Genomic DNA, 24566 nt, shown 5'->3' with positions numbered 1-24566 from the left:
GCAATGTCACAGATTGCTCATGTTTGGGTAACTTGAGAGCGCAGTCCAGGCATTTATTTCATTAGCACGCAAAACTCTGGAAAGGGGAAACCGAAAGACGCAGCGTGTCTCCAATGAAGCATGTGGGGAATGGAGATGGGAATCGGGAATGGGAATGGAGGGGAGAGGAGAAGTTGTTGCAGGCGACAAACAACGATATTCATTAAAAAGAAAGAAAAATTCGTATAAGAATAATCATCGTAATCATTGGCTGGACTGAAGCTGTGATTGTGGCTTGTGTATGACTGTGACCGAGACGATGCCCGGCCAGCGATAATCCCGCGACATGTTGCACCCCAACCTCAAGAGTTCTCATCTGGGATCCCAACTCTCTGTCCTCGACTGTTGTTGTTGTTGTTGCTGCTGCTGGGTGACAGAGCGTTTGTAATTTATTTAACTGCATTTTTGTGGATTCGATTTCCAAGGAGGCAACAACAAATTTGTATACGCACGACAGAATGCTGTGTTCAGAGAATGTGTGTGTGTGTGTGTGTGTGTGTGTGTGGAGTAGATGCTGAAGATACGCGCCCATCTGAGAAGCAAGAAAACAAGCAAAAAGATGCTGGTTACGTGGTTCTCCGTATCATGTTCGCTGCAGGTAAAGATGCCAGGCCCACGATAAAGAGACAGACAGATCGAGTTTGTATCCTTTTCTCTCTTTCTGTGTGTGTGTGTGAGTGCAGGTATACACTCATGCGTGTGTGTGAGACAAATATAAATATTTATGTGGAAACAGCAGGCGTTTTGTCAAAATATTTGTGTAAGTCGGAAGGAGACAACTTCGAGCTCGAGAGCGACATCGACACACAAATCTTTGGTTTGATTTTCCGATGAACATTGCGTACAAATTGTTTACAAAAAATTATTTGTTTGTATTTATGTACGGCTGCAGCAGCAACAGCATTTGAGCCTCATCACAGATTAATATTAAGTCATCCCAGCGCTGCGGGTAAAAGAGTTCTGCTTTTGTTCGTGTTCCGCTTAGGCCAGGTGATCCAGAATGCGGCTCTAACTGTGACTCTGTTCCCTGCTCTCTAACTCGTATTCTGACAGTGACTGCAAATGTGATTGTGCTCTTCGTTGTTACGAAATGGGGTTAGTATGAAAAATTGCCAGGCTTATGCGTAACTGTGTGTGTGTGTGTGTGTTAGTGGAGGGAACAACGAGCGACTTGGCATTAGGATCGCATAATCCTTTCGGCTGTCATACAACGGCAATTGCTTCTATTCTCCCTCTACACCACCTCCTCTCATCTCATCAAGATTTCTGCCTTCCTGCTTTTTGCCATGCAGCAGCTGTCCCTACGACAATGTGTTCTGCTCTGCTGCTCTTCCTCTGGCTGGCTTCGGTTTTTAGCGGCTTTTGTTACGCAACTTATTAAACAAGATTATCTACATATGTAGTATACGCTTTTTAACAGCATTCAAATTAAAGGGACATAAAATTGATAAATGTTTGCAGAATTTAAAACTACATGTATAAGTTTGCTAATATGAAATTCAATTGGGTCTTGTTTTAAAGCATTTGAATTTCATATATAAAATTTTACTAAAATTCTCATTAAATCCTAAAATTTTCGTTTAGAAAATTTAGAATTAATGCACAATTTTGCCGATGTTAATTTTCACTAAACTTCAAATCTTATAATTAAATTTCTATTTAATAACAAAATATATATCCTTAAAGCACATTTTGCTAATTTATAAGAATAATATTTAAAAGGAAACTAATTTTGAGGTTTTTTTTTTGTTATATATTAGTTACATCAATTTAAACTAAATCATAAAATTGATGATTAATTTAGATCTCATTGCACAATAATGCTAGCTTAGAAAACTAGTATATTATATATGTATGTAAATATTTTGAAAATTTTTAAATATAAAAATAATATTTTCGATTATATTTATTTTTTTTTTTAATATAAAATTTTACTAAGAGTCTCCCTTGACTTTTAATTAAAATTATATTGTAAATAAAATTGAAATCAATAAGTAATTTTTTAAATATTAAACACTTAAATTGAGAGAATATTGAAATCATTATTTTACATCTCTTTAACTTTGATAAAAATTACAAATTTTTAATAATAATTTCAAACTAAGCCTTAAACATTTTCTGACAAGTAGTGAGTTTTTATTTTCACATCTTTTTATAATTATGCAAATAATTTCTCATATCAATGTGTTGTTATGCTTTACACTTAAAACATTTTACGACAAAAAAAGAGTCTTTAAAAGTGGTTAATGAATTTTTAATGTGGCCATCGCTTAGTGAAGTTCTGAGTTCTTCTGTGTTGAATATACCCTTTGAATTCACTTTTATTACTATATGCTCTTACTTTTTCATTCTGTTTTATTTTCATATATATATATTCTTTTTTTTGGTGGCTGCCGCTTTGCGGTCGACTTGCCGCATTATCCTATTTTATTTACTGCTAATGTTGCGCTTTGCCTTCCAAATCGCATTTGCTGTGATTTTTTTCGACATGGCATAAAACACATCATTAATTTAATATGAAGGAAAGCAGAAAGAGATAGCGATAGTCAGATAGAAAGAGAGAGCTGAATAGTAAGAGCTAGTATCAAACGAGGCAAAAGTCAAAGGACTTAACCAGCAAAAGCAACCAAGAAACACAACAACAGCAAAGCACAAAAATTAATTTAGCTTAATTCGTCCACGAAACTTCAGTTGGAGCGTGCCGAGGGAGACGACTCGAGGCTAATGGAGTGAGTCCTTCGACAACACCAACAACAACTGGAACAAAAAACAACGAAACCGAACTTAGGGAACCAAGTAGAAGGAGCAACTGAGTAGCTTCGTAGCTGAAAAGATTCACCATACACAACATGACTCTCGGCAGTCAAGAGAGGAATCCTTTAATCCCATTGCTGCCAGTTTAATTATGTAGTTTATTAGGCGGAAATGAAAAAGCGAAAGCCAAAGGCGGAAACGGAAACCCAAGCGACTCGACTCGACTCGCCTCGCCTCGACTTTAGTCCTCTGAAATATATATATGTATGTACAAACACTCGCCTCGTATTTCCACATAACCGCCCACTTAACTGGAACTACTTTGCATAGACTTTGTTTTGTAAAAGGTTAAGGAAGGTTGCTTACCGCTTTTCCTCTTTTTTTCCCGTTTTTTTTTGTTTGGTTGCTGCAGTCAATAAACCAAGGCAAAGAGTCAGGCTCTGTAAAATAGAAAAGGACAACAACAAATAGAAAACATTAGCTTCAAAATTGTACAATGGGAAAAAGGTTAAAGGTTGTCTTTTTGTTTCAAGGCTGAGTGCCTTATATTTATTGTAAACGCGTAGCATCCAGAAAACAAAAAAAAAAAAAAAGAACAAAAATTTGTTGACTCGCTAGATGCCGAAAGAAAAGCTACGTGAGCCAGCTGCAATTTTCCAGTTTTGGGCTTTGAATTTTCGTAAATTGCCGCACAATCAGCATAAATTTGGTGTCTGTGAGAGAGTGACTTACCTCCTCCCCCTCCCCCTCCCCCATATCTCCCTTCTTCTTCATCGAAATTAGCCAAGCATAGTTGCTGGGGCGTGCCACAAGGTGGCAACTTTGCTTTTGGCCATCTCGCATTGAAAGGCACAAATTTGTGCTAATGAGTTTTGAAAAGGGATTTGTAGGTGGCTCCGGTAACAGACCGTCAAAAGCTCGACGACGAAACGAAACGCTCGACCTGCTTAATGTGTTCGCCCCGCTCTCCGCTTCCCCTTCCCCCCTCACCTGCTCACCTGCTTCTACACACACTACACACTCTACACTTGCTTACTCTTGGCAATTTTTGCTGGCTGGCCACTCCGCCTGGCGAGCTAAGCAGGTCAGTTTAGTTCACCTGCCTAATTCCCTGCTCGTCTCACCTCACCTCTCTCCTTAACTCAGCTTGGCTAGTCACGTGTGGCAACACAGCCTCTGCTCTGCGCTGCTCGTAATTGAGTTAAAGTTTTGTGCTCTGCTGTGCTGCAAAGTAGGCCATGCCACAGGCTTCATTGAGCCGAGAGCCAGCCAGCAAAGCGATTGCATCACAACTTGATGCCCAAGCTCTTTCTCCGCTCTATGGAAAGTTTTAGAGCACTCACACACACACACACACACACTCACTCTTTCACTAACACACACTAACAATTGAAAGTGTGCCCGCACAGGACGTGCCTTAGTGTGAGGTGCACACAAAACCCATCGAATATGTTTTTTTTGGAATGTACGTTTATGCGTGCGTACAGATCGTGATCAAGGGTTACAATCAGGCAACTAATTTTGCATATGCTGCTTTGAAATTATACGTGAAAGTGAAAGAGACTGAAGTTTCTTTACTATTCTTATACTTTGAAATTGCTTCTTGAAATAATATAAATATATAATTTCTAAACATTAATTATGTCATAGATTTTTTACGAAATTCTTGCAATTATGCCCTATTTATCATATTTGTATAAGATTACACATTCTTACAGTCGTTTGTATAGAGTTACACATTCTTATAGTCGTTTGTAGACAATGAAGCTTATTTATCAATTTAAAAGTAATTCTTTTCCATTTAATTTAGAGTTATTACTAATATTAAAATTTTATTTGGATGTTTTCTACATATATGGCTTCGCTAACAATCTGGTATATTTTGAGTCTTATGGTATAATTCGAATGTAGTACTTCATAGATATACCAAACATGATCTTCGGTATATTTACTACGTTTGCGGTATATTTTAAGAATTTTTTTCAAAATGGGTAGCGGGTATATCATAGTCGAGCACACTCGACTGTAACTATCTTACTTGCATGATATTATTATATTTTGGAATTCTATTTGATTGTAGTCTCGCTAATATTTATAAATTTAAAATTAATATATTATCAAAAACATTTTTTTTAATACAAAAATTGATTTTTTGAACGCAGACTATTTTGAAGGATTTTTATTGAAATCTTTTACTTATTTGTGATTCACTTTTATTTAGTATTTCTTTTTGAATAGTTGATTTCATAAAACTTCTTCACTCATTATTCACATTCTTGAAAGCAAAAAATATAATCATTTTATAATATTCCTTAATATTTTCCTTGGATAGCTTCATTCCTCGATATCCCAATATCATGCTAAGCGTCGTCGTACAAACATCAGTTACACTGAATGCATTTGAAGGAAAAGGCTGAGGGCTCATGGTGTGAGCTGGGTTGGGATGGGGCTTGCTTTGCTTTTGGTAATCCAAATATGGCAAGTGCCATTGGTTTTTGGGTAGAGCTACGGCCACTGGAATCGCTGGCATTGCCTGCCTGCCTGAGTGTTGGAGTGCTAAAGCACTAGACACCCGCACACAATGGAAAGTGCATTTCCATTTGCAGTCCGAATCGCATCGCATCGCATCGAATTGAATCGAATCGAAAAGCAACAGCAACAGCAAAACCAAAACCAAATCCGAATACGAATACGAATCGATTCAGGCAACAGCCGGGGAGCGCACTTCAAATGTTATTGAAATATTTATAAGTTAGACACCAGGCAGCAGCACACACACACACACACGGAATACACACATACAAGCACACACATATGGAGTGCAACCTCAACACTTACAGCAATCAAATGCACACAATAAAACATTTTCAATAACTCTTTCGACGCTGCGCCTGTGCCATTAAGCAGCTTGAGGCCTTAGCACCCCCTCTTCCCTCTCCCTCTTCTCCCTCCCTTCCCCTACATCCCCGCAGTTAGTTAGCACACAATTTTGGGCTGCCCATGCTGGGCTTTAGACTGCACTTGAATCTCCACCGTGCTCTGTTCTATGTCTGTCTCTTTCTGTCTGTTTGTTGTTGCTTGTGTCCCACTGTGCAAAAGTGCCCAGGCCTCCCAATGCGTTCGACTGCACTGTGCACTGTGCAATGTCAATGGGTTTAGACTACACTCAGAGAGTGAGTAGGAGAGAGGGGGAAGAGGGAAAGGAGGTGCAGAGCGCTCAAGTGGCTATCAATCGTTGCCCTTGCCCGTTTTTGGTTTCTGGTTTTTTAGTTTGCGGCCTTTTGTGGCCTGCGTGTTGATGGAATTATTTGCAGTTGGAAATCTACTTTTTGTTGTTGTTTTTTTGTTCAGTTCAGTCTCTGTTTCACATTCTCTCTTTTAGTATTTTTAGTTATGGCAGCGAGTGCAGCGCGAACTTCATATGAATATAGACGAGCATTTGATTGCTTAGAAAACACTGAATGTTTTCTTCCGCTCTACTTCCCCGCACTCTCCCTTTCGATCTGTCTTTCTCTGTCCTCTTTGGTAAATTACTAACGAGTTTTTCAGTGTTTGGGCCGCAAAATAAATGCAAGTCACGTACTGTGAGCGGCGCAGGATGAAAGCGCTCCACAATGCCAGCAAGGACATTGTCAACACAAAGCTGCCGCCGACTACCGCTGTCCTTGCTAGCTCCTTCTGTCTGCCGCTACTGCTGCTGCTGTCCTAGGTCCTTTTGCCTGTCTTGGGCGTCACTCAACGCCGCTGTTTGTTTGTCAACACTGACTGGGCTGTGCTGGAACATCCCGAAACCCTTCATATACTATACGTTTGTATATACACATATATATATAAAAAAAAAGCCACGCACGCAAATTGCGCAAATCCTTTTAAAGGCATAAGGCGGGAGGCGGGGGGCGGACAACAACGCTTTCAACGCAGGCCATCTCTGTCTGTGCAGGCGTCTCGCTCGCACTCTTGAAACCGTGTGCACGTTTAAATACGCAAACAGCCGACGGAGCTACGTGCTTGGAAAATAATTTAAAAGCTCAAAAGGTGAGCAAAGCAACGCGCATAGGCACGTCCTAACAACAACAATAACAACAACAACAACAACAACAACAACAACAACAACAACAACAACGGGAACAGCAACAACAACCCTCAACAAAATGGCGTAAAAAATCCGACAACAAACTTTGCTTCCAATTCTTTTCCATTTTTGTCTTTTTTTTTTTGGTTTCTGCTGTTTTGCTTGTGCCGTGTGTTTGTTTTAAAAATTTATGAAAATTTGTTTTTCCCCAAAGCGCCGCACACATCAAAAAGCAAAGACACAAGTCGCTCCTGCTTCCACAAATGCAATCGGGAGCAGGCGAATCAGTCGAGCAATTTGCATTTTCAATTTGCAACAACAAACAACAATGATAACGAGAGAGAGAGAGCGACAACAGCAACCGCACAAAATGCCGCCTCAAATTGCGACCTAACGAAGCAATAATCAATTATCAATAAATTTTACGGAAGCTACATCATTTCCCCTTCTCTTCACCTTTCTCTCTCTCTCTTCTTGGCTGGCCGCACTTTGCTCTTGGCTCTTGGCATTAAATGCGCCCAGGGAAAGCTCGAGCAACAGCAACCAGGCGCTGATTAAGGATATGATGTGGCTGGGCTGCGTTGTCTTGTGAGTCTTTGACTTTTATCTGCTCCGACGCCGCTCAGCCTCAGACTCAATATCAAACCCAGACCCCGATCCAATTCCACTCGCAATCCTGCGTCGTCGTCGTCTCGCTTTATGAGCTGTCGCAGTTGCTACAGTTGCCAGTTGCTCGCTGCCTCCTTGCCACGTTACTCCTCCGCCTTCCACTCCTCCTCCTGCTTCTTTGACACTCGGCGCTTTCAATGCTCACGCCCATTCTGCGCTTTAATGACATTTTAAGCACACACATTCAGCGAGGCCAGGAGACAGAAGGCGGGGAGACTAGGAGGGGGAGAGACAGAAATCGAAACTGTGTTTATGCGTGCAAATTGCGAATTTAGAAAGTAAACAGGTCTAGTCGAATAGCAATATCAAAAAATATTAATTACCAAAAAAAAAAAAGAAATAAAACATGATTTTCTTTCAAGCAACTTACTAATAATTCACGTTTAATTAATGTACACTATTATGGTTCATAATATCATAGCTATATTTTTAGACCAGATATTATCTATAACTTGCAACTCAAATAAATATTGGGTTTATTTTTATTTTAAGCATATGCGCACCAAAATTTAACTGTCACAAAGATTGTATATTGTTTCTTCTGAGCTCATTTATATAGTAAAACTTAACGAGTATCGCAAATTTGATTGATAACTACCTCATATTTTAGTTGAATGATTTAAAAACTGTTGTACGTTTAATAAGAAAATCGGAATAAAAAATCTTATTATTAACAAATTATGCAGGAATCACAAACATGCAACCTTATGAATGGCATTTAAGTAAAATGATTTTGAGCAACTTTGTTTCATTTTGCTCTGTTCATAGAAGTTTTTGTCCCTTTGTTGAATGTGCAATAAAATATAGTCACAATTATCACAGATTATATATGAAATTTCAATCAAAAAAATCAAATGATTAATGCCGATTTTTATCCATAGATTTTCGATGTAATACAATATACACTGACAAGTGAAACTGTAACTACAAAGGACTGTCTTTTGTTATAATTTGTGTAATGCTAAACATCTTAGTCTCTAAAAATCTCTCTCTTAAAATTTGAAGCTATTTGATAATAAAAGGAATCTTAGAGTACGATGTAAAAAAAGCAATGTGCACTGCGTTTATTGTGTTAAAAACAGAACCTGTTAAAAACAGAACCCTAAACACTGGCCATTTCATCATATAGTTAAATACAATTGATTTATTTATCTATTTTAAAAACTAATCTACTATTAGCTACACACATTCATTTAGAACATTTATTTAACATTTTAGCATTCGTGTGAAATGTTCAATTATTGTAAACAGTAATGTCAAAAGTATTCACCTTCTGTACTTAGAATATTTAGCAGAATTTAAAAGAAATGATTTGGCAAAAAGCATTTTCTAACTTGCTTAAAATTGCAAATTTGGCAAACTCCATTCTAATCTAGAGTAGTGTAAGCCAAGTCAGTGTTTTCACTGCTGTTCTGCTGCTGCTGCTCGCTGTTCGCCTGGTGTTATCCTGATAAACGCAGACGCATAAACGCAGTGAAGCAATGACAGCGACACCTTAACACCTTGTAGCGCCTTCAGCGGAAGAGCAGAAGTTAGAGGGGATCGAGGGGGCGGGTGGCAAGGTGGCAGTCACCTGCGCTCTGTTGTCTGCCACACTGCGACGACTTTGTGCCCCGTCCTCTTTCATCCTTGACTGCATTTTGGCGGCACTTGCTTTCTGTTCTCGCTGCCTTTGCCTCTGTCGCTGCCTCAGTCTTGTCTTGGCTCTTTTGCAAATTACTTTGCAAAAATGAAGCGACATTTGCGCCGATTCCTTGCCCCAACGTGCGTCTTTGCCTAGCAGCATCAGCATCTATAAGATATGCGCAAACACTCGGCAGGACGAAGTCTGTGCATTTGCCTACCTCGTTGCTGCATGCAACACGAGACACGAGACACCGACGAGTGAGTGCGATTGCCGTAGCCATTGCCAAGTGTTTGCTGTTTGCCTTTGCCCGTTGGCATTTGAGAAATGGCGTCCTGCATGCAGCAGCAGCAGCAGCGGCAACTTCTTGATAACCCCACCATTCCCTGTGTGTGCATGTCCTTCTCCGTGTCCTGGCTTCATTTCTCAGCTGTCTGTTTGCTGCCAGGACACCGCACAGGCAAAACAGCAACGTAATCACCTTTTGCAATTAATTTAAGTGGATTTAGTGTGCGATGGTTTTGCGTATTTGCCCCCCGCCAACACAGCGCAATGCTCCCCGTGGTATTATCCTTGCTGCATGCCTGCTGAAAAATGGCTGACTAAAGGTGTTGATGAGCTCTCTCTTTTTGTTGCTCCCTCGCTGCTTGCTGCTTGCTGTGGCAAATGGCAAATGACTTTGACTCGCTAAACTAAATGGAGACGCAGCTAAAGGGGATTTTTGGCCAGGATACGGATATTGCTCGCTGCTTGCTGCTGTTGCTTGCAACGCTCGGATTAGAGAGATATTGCACACACTGTGTGGCAGCTTATTTCGGGGGCACAGAAAACCATCAACTTTCCACTAGATTAGCCACTGGCAATTTTAATACCAGCTACACTTTTGATACACTTTAAGTTCAAGTCAAGTTGAGTTGGGTTTCGCCTGTTGTCTGTCATCTTGTTGCATGGCGATTGCCTCTGTCCACTCGGTTTATGAGTGCGCTCTCTTACTCCGAAAGTTCGAGTCGCACTCTTTTTGTTTATTTTGAAGTTCTCGTCTTTGACGACTCGCATTTCCATGGAAATTTCATCTAATGCTGCCACTGCCACTGCCACTGTCTCAGTCTTTGACTCTGACGCTGTGGCTGGCAGCTGTTCGGTTGCATTTGATTTATTTACTTGCCTCGCTTTGGTTGTCGTACCGTTTGGCATTGTTGTTATTATTACCATGTCTGGCATTCTTCTTTTTATGTACAGTAAAAATTCACATAGTTTATATTGACTGGAAAATAAATACAAATAAATAAACAAATTGTATGCGACCGTTGTTGTTGTTATTTCTCTGTTGCGCATACGACGCGTTGTCTCAGTTAATTTGTAGAGCTCACCAGGCAGCAACAGCAACAGCAACAGCAGCATCACTTTGGGGTCTATTTGCTTGAAATGTTTACGCTGCAGTTTTCACAACGGCATTTTCGTAGAAGTTTTCAATTGTTTAGTGCATCAAGTGCATCATGGAAATAAATTCCATGTGGGAGAGAATAAAGATCATTCATTCGATGTGGATCAAGACCTGACTTGGCGCAGTTAATCATTATTATTATTTTGCTTTCAATTTAGGATAGCAGCAGCTATATACATACGTATTTATGTGGAGAGTGGAGTGGCGACCCTTGTGTTTACTTAGCCGCAGCGCTCATTACGAATGCAGTCGCAGATTGCAGCGAGCTCTAAATGAAATTAACATAAATTTTTATGAGCTCTTCCCGGTAAACGAGAAACGAAACGAAACGAGCATGGAAAAATATTTTCCCTCCACTCTGTGCCATGACTGTTTCATTTCGATGTTGATGTTGTTGTTAGCTTCGTCTCTTTTTTTTATGCTAAACTTCAATAAACAAAACACAAACTCGAGTGAGACTGTGACAGAGATGAACTAATGAGTTGTGCCACTCCAACTACAAGTCTCGACTCCAACTCCCAACTCCAACTTCAACTGCATCTAGCAGACTCTTTCCCAATCTTACTCACATTATCGATTTCTCCGCACAGTTTGGACCATCTCTGACTCTGTCGTTGACTGTTCGCTAAACTGTTGCCACTTGAGCATTGCAATTCATCAATTTATCAAACGTTTGCACAGCCAATTCAATGATGGACCGCACCAGACCCTGACAGACCCAATAGACCCAATCCAAGCAGACGCTTCTCCTGCTGCTGATGCTATTCACCACTGGAGTGTGTTCTCTTCTATGTTTTCCCTACTTTTTTCATTCTGTTTTTGCAAATCATCATCATTCTTTTGTATCGTCATGAAGTCGTTTGTAACTATCAGAACGCCGATTTCAAGTTACGAGCCACAGTTGGAGCTGGGCGCAGGGAGCGTCTCTAGTGCTTTCAAGTGTAGTGCATGACGTGTGGGTTTCCTTCTCCTTCTCCCTCTTCTCTTCATTTTTTTATTTTGTAGTGTTTAGTTTTTCTCGATTTCTTCGTTTTGTTGCCCCCATCTTGTTGTATAGATGCATTTTTATTGCCAGTTCTAACGGCTAGACAAGTTTTTAGCTCGCATTGCAGCGGCAGCAGCTGCTGAGTTGACCAAACACGAACTTTGCCACGGAGATTTATGGGACTCTGCCTTATCCTTTCTGGCTAAGCTGAGGGATAAGGCTATTTTTGGTTTTTTCCTCACCATTTTTTCGGTTTGGCTTTTTAGCGAAACAGTCGCTGGAATCTGCAGTTGCTCAGTTTGAGCAACTTGACAAATGTGTTGTTTATTTTCAATGAGATCTTTTTCGGCATGACTTGACTTTTCTATGCTTGATTAAGCAGTCTTAAAAGTCCATTTCCCCCTAATTAGTGGTCCTGCAAGTTGACTACTGATTATGATTTTCGAACTTTAAACAAAAATTATATTAAAGAATATTATTTAGTGCTAGAATTTCTTAAATTTCTTACACGTACTGCAAGTTTAGGATTCTTTATTTTATTTATTTATTTTAAACAAAAATTGTTGAAGTTATTAAAGAAATAATTTTATATGACAAAGAAAGACTGCTGCAATTAAGTTTTAGTGGCTTTGGTTGACTATCTGGCGTATTTTGTACTCTATGGTATATTTTAAATACCAAATATAACCTTCGGCATATTTAACCGTATTTTATACTCTATTTTAAATGTACTAATATACCGATACTCCAAATATAACCTTTGGTATATTTTGACCATATTATTTTTGGTATATTTTCAGAAGAATAATTCGAACTATAGCATTTTAAATTTTCTTTTATTTATAATCATAAATTTATATTTAAGTTCGATGCAATGAATTTGAAGTATATATAATTTTCTTATTTTAATGAAAACAAAAGATTCCCTTCCACATTCAAAATCGCCTACCAAAATTCTCTTGGATAATTTTCTAACTCAACTCCTATAAGATTGATCTATAAATTGGCAACAATGTTCTCTGTTATTTCTACGTTATGTATCTTAACTTCCGATATTGCTAGTAAGTGTGTTGGCTATAGATACACATGTTGTTCGAAGCGCTCCCTTGGTTGCATAGAGCATCACAAACATCACTAATTTGCTCATTTCAATTTCATTAAGTTGGCAGCACTGTTTGCATATTAGCATGCCAAACAGAGTCTGTAGTCTGTACCTTTGCCAACCGAAGGGGAGAATGGGGAGAGAAACCTAACAGTTGATGAGACATTTAAACAGCTCTCTGCTGACTACGACTACGATGATGATGATGATGACTATGGAGATGACGACGACGATGGCGATGACGATGAGTTTGTGGCTCAAGAGAGAGGCAGTAACAAACACAAGGGCCAAATGAGCTGCAGGCAAAACAGATAGCGAGACAACACAAAACTGGCAACGGACAACGAAGAAACAGCAACAGCAACAGCAGCAGCAGCTCGAGACTGAAAGGATGTGAATCCGCATGTCGTTGTCTTTGTTGTTGTTGTTGCTGCAGTTTTGTTTGGCAAGAGCCCTCACGAAGCTACCGTCTATGATCCCAACTAAAACTGGGCATATTTGCAAACGAAGCCAAAGCCAAACACACAAACAGTCGAAGGAGCAGAGCAAAGAGTACGAAAGGGAGAAGACGGAGCAGCCAATCTGGCATCCAATGAGTAGGAACCGCAGCCTAAACGCTGTTGATACACGGCAAAGTTGGCAGCCAAATATTGTTGCAACTTGCAACAGACTGAAAACAAAGCCAGCAACAGCAGCTAACAACGTTCTTAGGCGACTCCGAGAATACCCTTTCGTTGGCATTCTAAGCACTTGCCGCAGCTGTGCATCAATATGCCCCACTCTAAAGCGAAGAGCAATGAGTTGACGGCATAATTGGCCAAATGGTTTGCCTGGCATCATCGCTGCCAAATTCGAGTCGCCACCTGGGCTACACACAAGGCACGTTGCAGTCGCAGGCAGCATCATCGAGTTGAATCCCAACCTCAGTTTTAGATTCAGCTGCAGCTTCTATCAGCGCCTTTGCATCTGCAGAGACGAGACGAGTCGAGTTTGCTGGGCAATAATTTTATTTTTAGCCTTTCTGCTTTGCTCGCTCGTTCGTATATGTTCGCCTGCCGGCCTGGCTAACTGGCCAACGGGCCAACAGGCTTGGCTAACTAGAAGGCGGGGGCCAACTGAGGACCGCCGTCTTGCTATAACGACTTGCCGCTTGTGTTATTATCTCAGGGCATAAATTTTATGGCCAATATTCACAGCTCCACCCACTGTTGAAAATGTTTTGTGTGTTCTCAGCCGCGAGCAAAGGTTTCCTCCATTCTCTCTCTCTTTCTCCTCTTAGTCTGTTTCTCTCTGCAATTGCGAATATTATTTGTGGCCCATAGGCCAAGACATATAGCATAAATTATGTAAAGCTGATGCGAAGCAGACAAATTGATTTGCTGCGACTCTTTGACGGACTTCACACACACACACTCTTTGCACAGTTGGCGATGCGGAACAAACAGGCGCCACTTTGTGACAATTGACGAAGCTGCAGGAGATGTCATTGAGCTTAAAGTGTGGACATCTCTCAGAGTCAGAGTCACAGTTTCAGTATCATTCGCTGACTCAATCGCAGTCTCTCCGCAGTTGATTGCAACCATATTGGGGGCGCAGCTTGCCACCGCAAGAGTCATGCTCGTAGTTACAGCAGCTGTTGCTGCTGTTGCTGTTGCTGGCGAACCGCAAAACAAGTTTCCATTACAAATTACAAATTCCAAAAGGCAAAAAGGCATTAAGACAAAGCAGCGAACGAACGAACGAACGAACGTTTGTGTTATTAAAGCCACTCGAGCTTAAGCTCTTTGTCAGCTCCATCTGGGTGTCAACCTCAGCACAATTTGTTGTTTCTCTATTTCTATTTCTTTGTCTTTGTCTCTGTTTCAGTTTTCGATTTTCGTTTTTTTGTGTCATATTCAAATTTCATACATTAATAGCAAAATTGACAGTTGAAATTGCTGGCAAGTGGATTTGGACATCGCCTGGGAATGGAGCAGCAGCAGCAGCAAACAGCAATCGCGACTCATCAATAAAGTTGTTAAAATCTGCGACAAGGGCCACTTGAGATTGACGTCTGGGAATGGCACCAAAAACGGCGATCCGTGTTTCGCTTTTTTTCGCTTTGGTGTCTTCAAGTGACTCGAGGGAGCTTCAAGATTTACGGCACTTGAAAACGAGAGATGAAAAAGCGAAAAAGCATGTTTTGTCACTTGGAATATTCACTGTACTTACCGAGTGCTAAGCACCTATGACAAAATTGCCAGCTGACTATAAAAATATGCCATGTATTTGAAGAGCTCCCCTTTCCCGCCACCATTTATTCGTATTGAGTAGCAGCTTATGTGAGTGAAAGGACATGGCGAAAGAATAAAGGCGCAGCCACAAGGACACGTGGTCCTAAAGTGCCGACAATTTGAGGCTAGGCAACCGGGCAACGGTCGCTTTTCGTGCTTCACGTCGGGGTTGGGGTCGTCATATTTTATGCCCAAATAGTTAAACGAATGCACAAACACACATAAAAACCAGCTGGAAAATTGCTTGTAAAACATTTTTGTGTGTGACATTGACACAGGGTGCGACAAAGAGGGAGATACCAAAAGAGGAACAGAGAGAAAGAGAGAGAGCGGTGCACATTTATAGGAAATCTCCGGGCTGTGGCAACACATTCACATAAATCACAAAAAAGTATTTCAATTTTTTCTCTGCGCTGTTTTTTTCTTTTTTTTTGCCTGCCTACAACAATTTTTTGCTGGCTACATTAATGCGCCTACACACACAGAACTCAGCGGCAGCCAAAGGAGTCAGTAGAGGGGTAGGTTAAGGAGGGGGAGGAGTAATGGGGAGCACACTGGTATGTAACTGACAGCCTATTTGCGCCTCCGCAAGTTAGGAGCTGCTGTTCCCCAAAACAAACGGTGCCCGGCTCCTGCCAGGCGGTGGCTTCGCTTTCGTTTTAAGCTATTTATGATTTTGGCGCGATGCCCTAACAAATAGCCGGGGATATCGACATAGTCACCCATTATGTGCAGTCAATTTTTTTTATATTTGTTAAGGAATACATCAAAATATAGATATAGTAGCAAGACCCAATTCTTTTGAGAGTTGACCCTACAATCTAAATAGTTTTCTTGAAAACGAATTTTATTATAATTCATAAAAAAAACTACTGTTAAAGTATTTTGTAAATTTAAAGAATTTCTAAGAAATTATTAGTTATATTTTATAACAATCTATTTAATAGTGTATTAACTACAGTTATAGGACTGTTCTGATCAATAAATTTTTATATCACGTAGTAAAATATTATAGGACTGAATTTTGCCGAGTGTGGTTTTTACCAATAGTTAAACGAAAATTATTATAATTGATTCTTGCAAATAAAACAAAAAAACTTAATTTTATACCTAGAGTGTCGATTTATTACAGAATAATAACATTCCTTATAATTCGTCTATGGTATATTTTGAATGTTGTAGTATATTTATATATGAGATACCGCTTTTGGTATATGCTAGTATTTTTAAAAAATATATTAACTACAGTTCTTATAATTCTATAATTCTTATAGTCTATGGAATATTTTGAATATCATAATATATTTATATTGTATATAACATACCGCTTTTAGTATATTCTAATATTTTTGTAAGATAAATCAATTTGGTTTTTTACATTTATTGGGTATCTCACAGTCGAGCACACTCTGTTTTTGACTATAGCTTCTCTTTTGTTAATATGCATTATTGAAGTGTATAACATTTGAAGCATTCCTAATAAATTATTTCGCTTTCCATAATTACTTTTTATAAAAAGAATTTTTATTCAGTTTTCGTTCTATTATTTCGCATCTTTTATCCAGTTTTTCTAAATATAGCCTACAATAAATTGTAAGTATGCCTATTTTTTTCAAAGCCCTCAAAATCGATATTAATGTTAATGAAAGGACTTTTTATGGCGACCTCTCATAAAAAGTGTATTTATCACGTCAGCTATGGTCTTTGTTGGACTGATTTGCTTTATTTTTGTTGTCATTGCTTGTTTTATTTTTATTTTATTTGCATGCTGATTTTTCCGGGCCACAGTTTGGCAGCCCAGTGTTGTTTATATTGTCAATGCCTTGGCAAGTCAGCCGGCAGGCAGGCAGCCAAGGAGAAAGAGAAGGAGAAGAGGAAGGGAGGCGCGTGCAGACTCGCGAATGTTTAACAAATGTGTGACATTTTTGTGTGTGAGTAGCAGACGAAGGAAGGGAGCGAAAAGATTCGGGAGAAGGCCCCTCGATTTCCATGTGTGTGCGTGTGTGTGAAAGAGTGTATTCAAGTGTGTGTGTGTGTGTTGCTGCCACACAGACTCTCGACTGTGGCGCTGTCTGTTTGCTCTTTGCACACGCGTTTGGAATTGATTTTTATGCTGTGATTATATTTTCGAAAAGGTTGACGATGAGCTCGGAATCGGAGGCAGTCATGTGGTTGGAGGGCTCCATGTAGGGGTCGCCTCCTATGCTATTTGCTTTGCAACAGCAGCGAGAGAAGCAGCAACAATGAAGTGTCGCCAACACGCTTGAAAAAATATAAATTAAATTGTGCGTTCATGTTGTTTTAATGGGCTGCCCCAACGTGTAGAGAGAGAGAGAGAGGGAGGTGGCGAGGGAGGAGGGGGCGAGAACTGAGGACACAGACAGTGTGGCAGATGCTGCATGGAGCGATAGTCCAAGCGACTCTTTGCCACTTTTATGCGCCTTGTTTAACGATCGGAAGTCATATTCATAAAAATATGTCAATGAATTGTGAATTATTTATGGTGCAGAGTGGGAGGAGGCATAAAAAAAGAGCGAGGCAAATAAATAAATAACGTGACATTAAAGCTTAACTAGGCTGCGACTATGTGTGTGTGTGAGAGTGTGTGACTAACTAAAAGATACCTGACTTTGACCCACATGAGTGTGTGTTATATTAATGTTATTGCGCTTAATGACATACAGTGATATATGTAAGTAAGCACATAATACCCGTTGTTGGTGCTTGTCCCGCTGCTGGGTATTTAATTCAGCGAGCTGACAAATTCGACAGTTTGGCAAATATGCGACTGGGTGGAAAATGTGTGTTAAGAGACGTCGACGAGCGTTTGCTAAATTGGATTTCGCTAGTGGTAGGCCTTGTGCTCAATTCACAAAACTGAAATTGAAACTGAAAACTAAAACTGAAACTTAATTGCAATTAAAGAAGTGTGGGGACGCACTGAGGCGTGGCAAGTCGAGGACCAGCAAATGAACGGAGCCAAGAGCCAACACCTTCCATTACATTGAGCTTTTGCGTTAGTCTTTTGCTTTTGCCTGGCGACCTACTTTACACACTCGTACACACACACACACACACACACACAGAGAGAGCTAGCTCAAAGAGTTGCCATAGCCGGTTCCTGACCCGCTCCGGACGTCACTCAGCCGGCGACGTGTTGGCCAAAGGCTTAAATTTCAAGCGACAATTAGAAAATTTGCAAATTACATGGGCCCCAGACCATGGCTCCGGTTAGAGTCCCCGGACTTGGTCCGGTTCGAAAACGTGGAGAGCGGAAATTTTTAATGAAAAGTGCGCAAGGAAAAGCAAAGAGTCAGGCAAAACTTGTCAGCAAAGTTAATGCTGTTTGCTGTTGCCCGTTGTCAGGCGTGTCTCCCGTCTCCAGGTCTCCGACAACACACACACAATGTATAGAGGAAAACTGGCCCCCATCTCGATTTTGGAGCCAGTTTTTGGCCTCGCTCGCTGCATTGTCAGTTCGAGTTGAGTTTAAATTATGGCCCGGCGAGTCCGGGTGTTAACTTGGTAATTTTATGCCTGAGTTAGCATTTAATTTGTGTAAATGATTTTGTGGATTTTATGCTCGCTATTAAAATACAAGTCACAAGGCGAAGACGAAGACGAAGTCGAACACGAAGAAGACGTTGTTCAATATCATTTCGGATTGTATAAGCATATAAATGGGCAAAATAAATGGATTGACAGTTCGACAGCTTAATTCCTGTTGATTTGTCTGCCAGCTGATGAACCCCAAATGAGTTTCGTGTATGATAAAAGTTCTACTCACAGTCAATCAAACGGACAACACAGTTCGTCTCGTCTATCTGCAAAATAATAGAAATTAAACGCATTTTAGTATTTAGTTCAGAAAAGTGGAAAATCCACATATTGAAGGGGAGGGAAGAAAGTGGAAGAATAATCAATGTGACAGTGAACCAACAATCAGTCGGGCCATTATATAATCCGCTTAAATGCTAAACTGATGTGTCGACCACATATCACACATACGCCACGTTGACCCCAGCTCTCGAGCTGACAAAGTCATTTTTGGCCTAATGCGCTGCTCATTTGAAACTCATTTGAATTTTAACACTTTTATGCGTCGCTCTCTGCCACAAAGAGCAGACGCAGCAGCAGCAGAAGCAGCCAGAGTCACAGTCACAGTCACGGCGGCAGCGACGTCAGCATCCTCACTTTACGGGTCGTAAAAAAAACTCTTTTGGCGCCGCACATTATTAAAATTTCTTTATGACAAGCGAGGCGAGTGGAGCCGACGCTCTGAGGCTGAGGCTCTAAAGCTGAAGAGTCGCTCGACGACGACGACGACAAAAGGCATAAAAACTGGTAACAAAATATTTGTATTTGCCATACCCTGCAAGTGACTTCATTAATGGGGTATGCTGATGCACTCAATTAAGGCAACAATTATTATTTGTGGAGTTAACAAAGAAGAAAAGCAAGTCTATACGTTAAGGCTGAAAATAATAAAATAGGTAGGTAAATGATTAATAATAGCATTCAATATTTCAAATCGATCATACAAACTTAGTAGTTGTGTACATAACAAAGAATTAGTCAGTTCAGAAGAATATTTAAATAGTATTTGTTATTCAAAAAAGAGTTTATTTTGAATAAAATTTCAATAAAAATAAAGTTACTTTTCAGTCAAAGAAGTACTTATAAAAGTGTTAAAATATAATTTACCTAAAATAAACTCAAACTAAAATGAATTAAAAAGTATCAACTACTCAAATATAAATAAACTAAAATAAAAGTAATATCCCTTACCAAGAGAAACTTAATTTAAAAAAAAAATATATAGTACAAAATACAGTATAATTTTCTTTCATAGAATAAACCGAGGGTAACTATTATGGTAGACTTCTCTCTATGCTCGTCTCGTGTGTGTGCTTAGATGACTGAGAAGAAAACAAAAATTTGTTTTGGTCTTTAGTTTTAGCATAAATTAACATGAGATTTATGTGCCCGTCTACTTGAAACCGAGCCAGGCCAAAAGACTGCGAGAGCATAACAAGTGGATGAAAAGTTAAGGATAGCCAAATAATAGTCCGACATTTGAAGCTTGTGAAGCTTTCCCAACTTTTAGCGCAGACTTTAAAGTCAACTCAAATTTTACTTCACTTGCGTTGCACGTGTCTGAGAGTTAGAGAGGCGTGGGGGACGCGACGAAACCGATGTAAAGGGACTGTTAAGGAGTTGACAGGAACTTGGGGCCATTTTCAGACTTAAACGCAACTCTTTTCTTTCTTGTTTTTTTTTCTGTACTTTTCTTATTTAACTTGGCAACTTTGCAGTCGCGTCTCAGGCGGCGCAGACAGTCTGCCTTTAAAATCGTAAACGTAATGAGATTTTTCATTAACGAATTGGCGAAGTAGCTGCACATATTCAAGTCACTTTTTAACAAGATACAAACAATTTAAAAGTCTTTATATGGCGCCCCCATAACGGAAACTTGTTTTTAATTAAAACCTTTCCGTTTCGAAACACAATTGCCATTTAAGCAGGCGTGCAATTCAATTCGATTTGAATATTTAAAAACGCATAAATAACTGAGACGCTGACCACGATGATGACGCTGCTGATAATCGACTTTGGCAATTGAGACGATGATTTATGGCATTTTATTTGTGCAAAAACATATACAAAACACTAATTGACATTAAATAAAATCTATAGTTTATGGGTGGAAGACAAGAAGCATTAGAATTTGCAAAGAAAAACGAAAACTGAGACGTTGTCTCGACTCGACTCCGACTATCAGAGCATGCCTTTGTTATGTATCGTTTCCCCTCACATACATTCCTCCTTGGCCCTCCAATCTTCGCTCTTTGGGTGTCTTGATATTTTCTCGCGGAAGTCACGTAGCGAGTGCACAATTTGAAAATGAGTTTTGTCGGTTTTACACACTGCACTATAACAAAACAGAAATCATTAATGCCGCCTCGGTTCAATACTGAAACATGCCACATGCCACATAGCCGCATGCCACATGAATCGCTGCTCTTTTCTGCTGTTGCGGTCAATGGAAACCGCTGCAGGAATTGAGCAATTTGCACGTCTGGTTAGTCAAAACAAAGTAAAACAACGAGCACAGTAGGCGTATGTACAGTGGACAATTGGACATCTCCCGCTCCCTCTGCCCCTCTCTCATATATAGGAAGCAATTCAAGTATCGGGGCTACAACTATGAGAATGAGTATTGAGCATGAGAGACGAGTACTCATGACCGCTTCGCTTCCAAGAAGTGCCATAAATTCGTCAATTATGACGGCGGAGCATGCACACGCATTGACTTGCAACAACATTGCTTAGAAGGGGGGTGTTGACTCCGCCTCCTTCCCTTGGCTCCCTTCTGAGTGAGGAGTGGCAAAGTTGCTAAGCTGATTGACAGCTGTCAACAGCTAAGCAGCCCATGGTCAGCAAACAACAAAGAAGCGGATTGAAAGTAGCTCGACTTCAATTGATCAAAGCATGCTAAATATGTAAAATAAAATACACTAAAAATAAACGATAATCCATGCATTGTTCACACGTTTCAACAGCAATTTGAGGGCACTCGAGAAACGAAAAATAAATTGTTATTATATTTGTTTGATTGTCAATAACCGTTTCAAAATAAAATACGCAACATCCATTTAGTTTTAGATATATGTATATAATGAACTTATATATCTAACCACTCATTCAAAAAAAACAGTAGAGATATAGTGTTACCATACAACAAAGGGAAGGATATTTAAATCTAAATACGTTTGTTATGCTACAATAATAGTAAAGTTAGTACAGACATAGCAATAATTTCAAGTTTTCTTTATTATTTCCCAATATATTTGTCCAGCAATGTAACTTGAAACTTTGGAAGTCCGTAAATAGAAATAATTGGAAAATGAAATCTTTTACAAGTTTACATATTTATTCAGCAAAGTAAGTTAAAGCTTTCAGTTACATTTATGATATATGAGAAAGACAAATGACAATAATTTGCAATGAACTTTAACTCGAAGCTATGTTGCCAACATATTACTAAGATATCAATTGCACAACTTGCATAAGGTAAAAGAAAATATTAAATGAAAAATGTATACAAATTCTTGGGAGAGAGAAAAATAATTGACTGCTCGTAAATTGTTAACGATTGTGTTCAATCCACAATTTATTACAAATGTAAATGGAAAATATTTCTTATTATTAGTAGTAAAGTAAATTTAAATTAAAATGGAAAATATTACTTATTAAAAGCAGTAGAAAAAAATCTTTGATTGCATACTAATAGTACTTTGACTCGATTTTATTTCGATTAGCCATCAAAACCAACTCATAAATATCAGCAAACAAGAATTTAAGTTCCATAGACTATTAAAAGATGAATTTTGCAGAAATTTATTACACATCATTAAATGAAATGCTAAGCAAATAAATAGTAAAGAGGAAATATTAAATAATAATTAAGCAATAAATAATATCGTTGTAAAATATTGCTTTTTTTGCTCGCAACTATTTATATTCGCCATCCAAAAGGCAGCGACAGAAAATAAAATGCTGCCAATTTATGTGACAAACGAAGGCCTCGCTGATCACAGCTACATAAATTCTTGATAAGCATCAATAAATAAATTACTACAATAAAATGAATTTTATTAAAATGAGCGCTGTTGTAATACACTTTAATAATTTCTCGGACACTCATAAGTTGAGCCGCATAAGCTGAAAGTCTGTGTGTGTGTTTGTTTCCCAATGAGTATCGTAAAAATCAAATAAAACTATAATTTTCAAATGTTGCAACATAAGCCATAAGCCCCAATGTGCCCCTAGAGCCATCACAACAATTTCGAATGTCTTTCTAATCCATTTACAATCCATTTACGAGCTTCTTTCTAATCCAATGCATCCCACGGTGTTCGCTCCCCATTGACGATCTCCGTCGTGTAATTCAAAACAAAACCAAAATGCAGGCAGCGAATGCCGTCCCTCCTCTTCCCTTCTCTCCTCATCTTTCCCTATTCACCCCCACACACAATTGCAAACACGTGTGCGACGTGCAGTCCAACAAAAAGAGCTGAGAACTGGCGGCGTCATTTAATTAACCCGCGAATGCACACAGCCGGAGACCACACGATGAGGGTCACGGGTTCGGGGCTGGGTAAGGGAATGGAAACTGGCATGAAACCGAGTCCGACTCCGAGTCCGGGGCCAGAACTTGGACGCCTGCGCAACCTCGTAAAGTTATTTTTATGCGCTTTTAATAGACTCGCGCTTAGAACGATTGACGATGACGTTGGGACTGATGCTGACGTTAGAAAGCAGCCCAATATGCATCGTATTTCATGTTTATGAATGCACTTTTTTCCCCTTAACAAATTTCAGTTTCAGTTTCGTTTGCGTTTGAATTTTCTTTTTACGACTGTTGATTTTTTTACAGACAGGCAAAAGTTTACGACGCAACTCGCTGAATGGGAAATGAGATTGAGTGAGAGAGGAAAGTGAATCTCACAAAAAGTCATAATAAAGTTGTAAATATTGATTTGCCAGACAAGACAGGAATGGGCAAGGGTGATAACAATTAATGAGGAAAACAACAACTCAATCTCAAGATAGTTACATTAATGGGCAATCTATAAAGTTGGTAACTGACAAACTGCTAGCAATTAGCCCATTTTGTGGGTGGCTTTTTATCATTTTATTGAGCCATTCAAGCAGCGAACTATTTGCTATTTAAAGCTGACGGCAAAGTGGGGTTAAAGCTTCGCCACATTCACATTCACCACTCAAACTGAATGCAGACCCCAGTTTTCGGGAGGGAAAAGCGCTCTCTATTTTCCAAGCAGGCAGCGGTCATAAATCTTGAGAGCTACCCGAAAACATGCCATAAAACACATGAAGATTGTGTAAATAAGCGAGCAAAGGGATGTGTTTTGAGTAAAAGCAGAGCAGAGGTAGAGCGAGAGAGCTGCACAGAGAGAGATAGAGATAGACAAAGAGAGAGAGCTGTATATTATCCAGAGCACCTTTAAGTTCCGGTTTGCTCCTATTTTGTGGCAATTTATGTGCGAAATATTTGTTGTTGTTTTCGTTATGCTGTTGGCTGCAAATGAAATCAGGCATTGCCCATGGAACTGGTGGCCATTAATTTATGTAAAGCCCAAATTATGATTGGGTGAGCAAGTAGAGGGAGTGGGATGGAGGAGGGGTAGGCTACTGGCAGGCCTCCAACTAGGCCTAAGCATAACTGGAACACGCCAAAGCAGATCCCTTAGTCAAAGGCAGCAGCTGTAACGCGATGATTATGCAAGCTGCCGAGTTGCCATAAGTGCGATGATGATGTTGGTGATGATGATGATGATGACATGGACCAAGGAGGCAGATGAAGAAGGAGCAGCAGGAGTAAGAACAACGGCAGGCCGCGCCGTTTGAATTGGGTGCTGCGGTTTTTTTTTTGGGGGGGAGGAGGGTGAGAGAATTCCTCGGTTAAGGGTAAGTGAAAAGCACCGCAAGAAGAAACGACTTTGGTTAATGGCGCAAAATGTTCGCAGTTGGCAGCCCGGCACGGAAGCCGCTGGCGCAAGCCAAGGAATGAGCCCAAGAA

General features: G+C 39.8%; 1 protein-coding gene across 1 annotated transcript in view; it reads right to left on the bottom strand.

Annotated features, from left to right (window-relative positions):
* The window catches only part of LOC132791791 (frizzled-2), a 101036-nt gene that overhangs the window by 41002 nt on the left and 35468 nt on the right, over positions 1-24566 (bottom strand). The window contains exons 4-5 of the mRNA XM_060800869.1: positions 18750-18786; positions 3160-3233 (exon numbers count right to left, since the gene is read on the bottom strand). The gene's annotated coding sequence lies outside the window, so the exon portion shown is untranslated. The remainder of the gene's footprint in view (positions 1-3159; positions 3234-18749; positions 18787-24566) is intronic.

This window comes from Drosophila nasuta, chromosome 3 (genome assembly GCF_023558535.2).
Source record: "Drosophila nasuta strain 15112-1781.00 chromosome 3, ASM2355853v1, whole genome shotgun sequence".
Lineage (NCBI taxonomy): Eukaryota > Metazoa > Arthropoda > Insecta > Diptera > Drosophilidae > Drosophila > Drosophila nasuta.
Note: the sequence above shows the minus strand (reverse complement) of the source record. Positions and strands in the feature narration are given on the sequence as shown.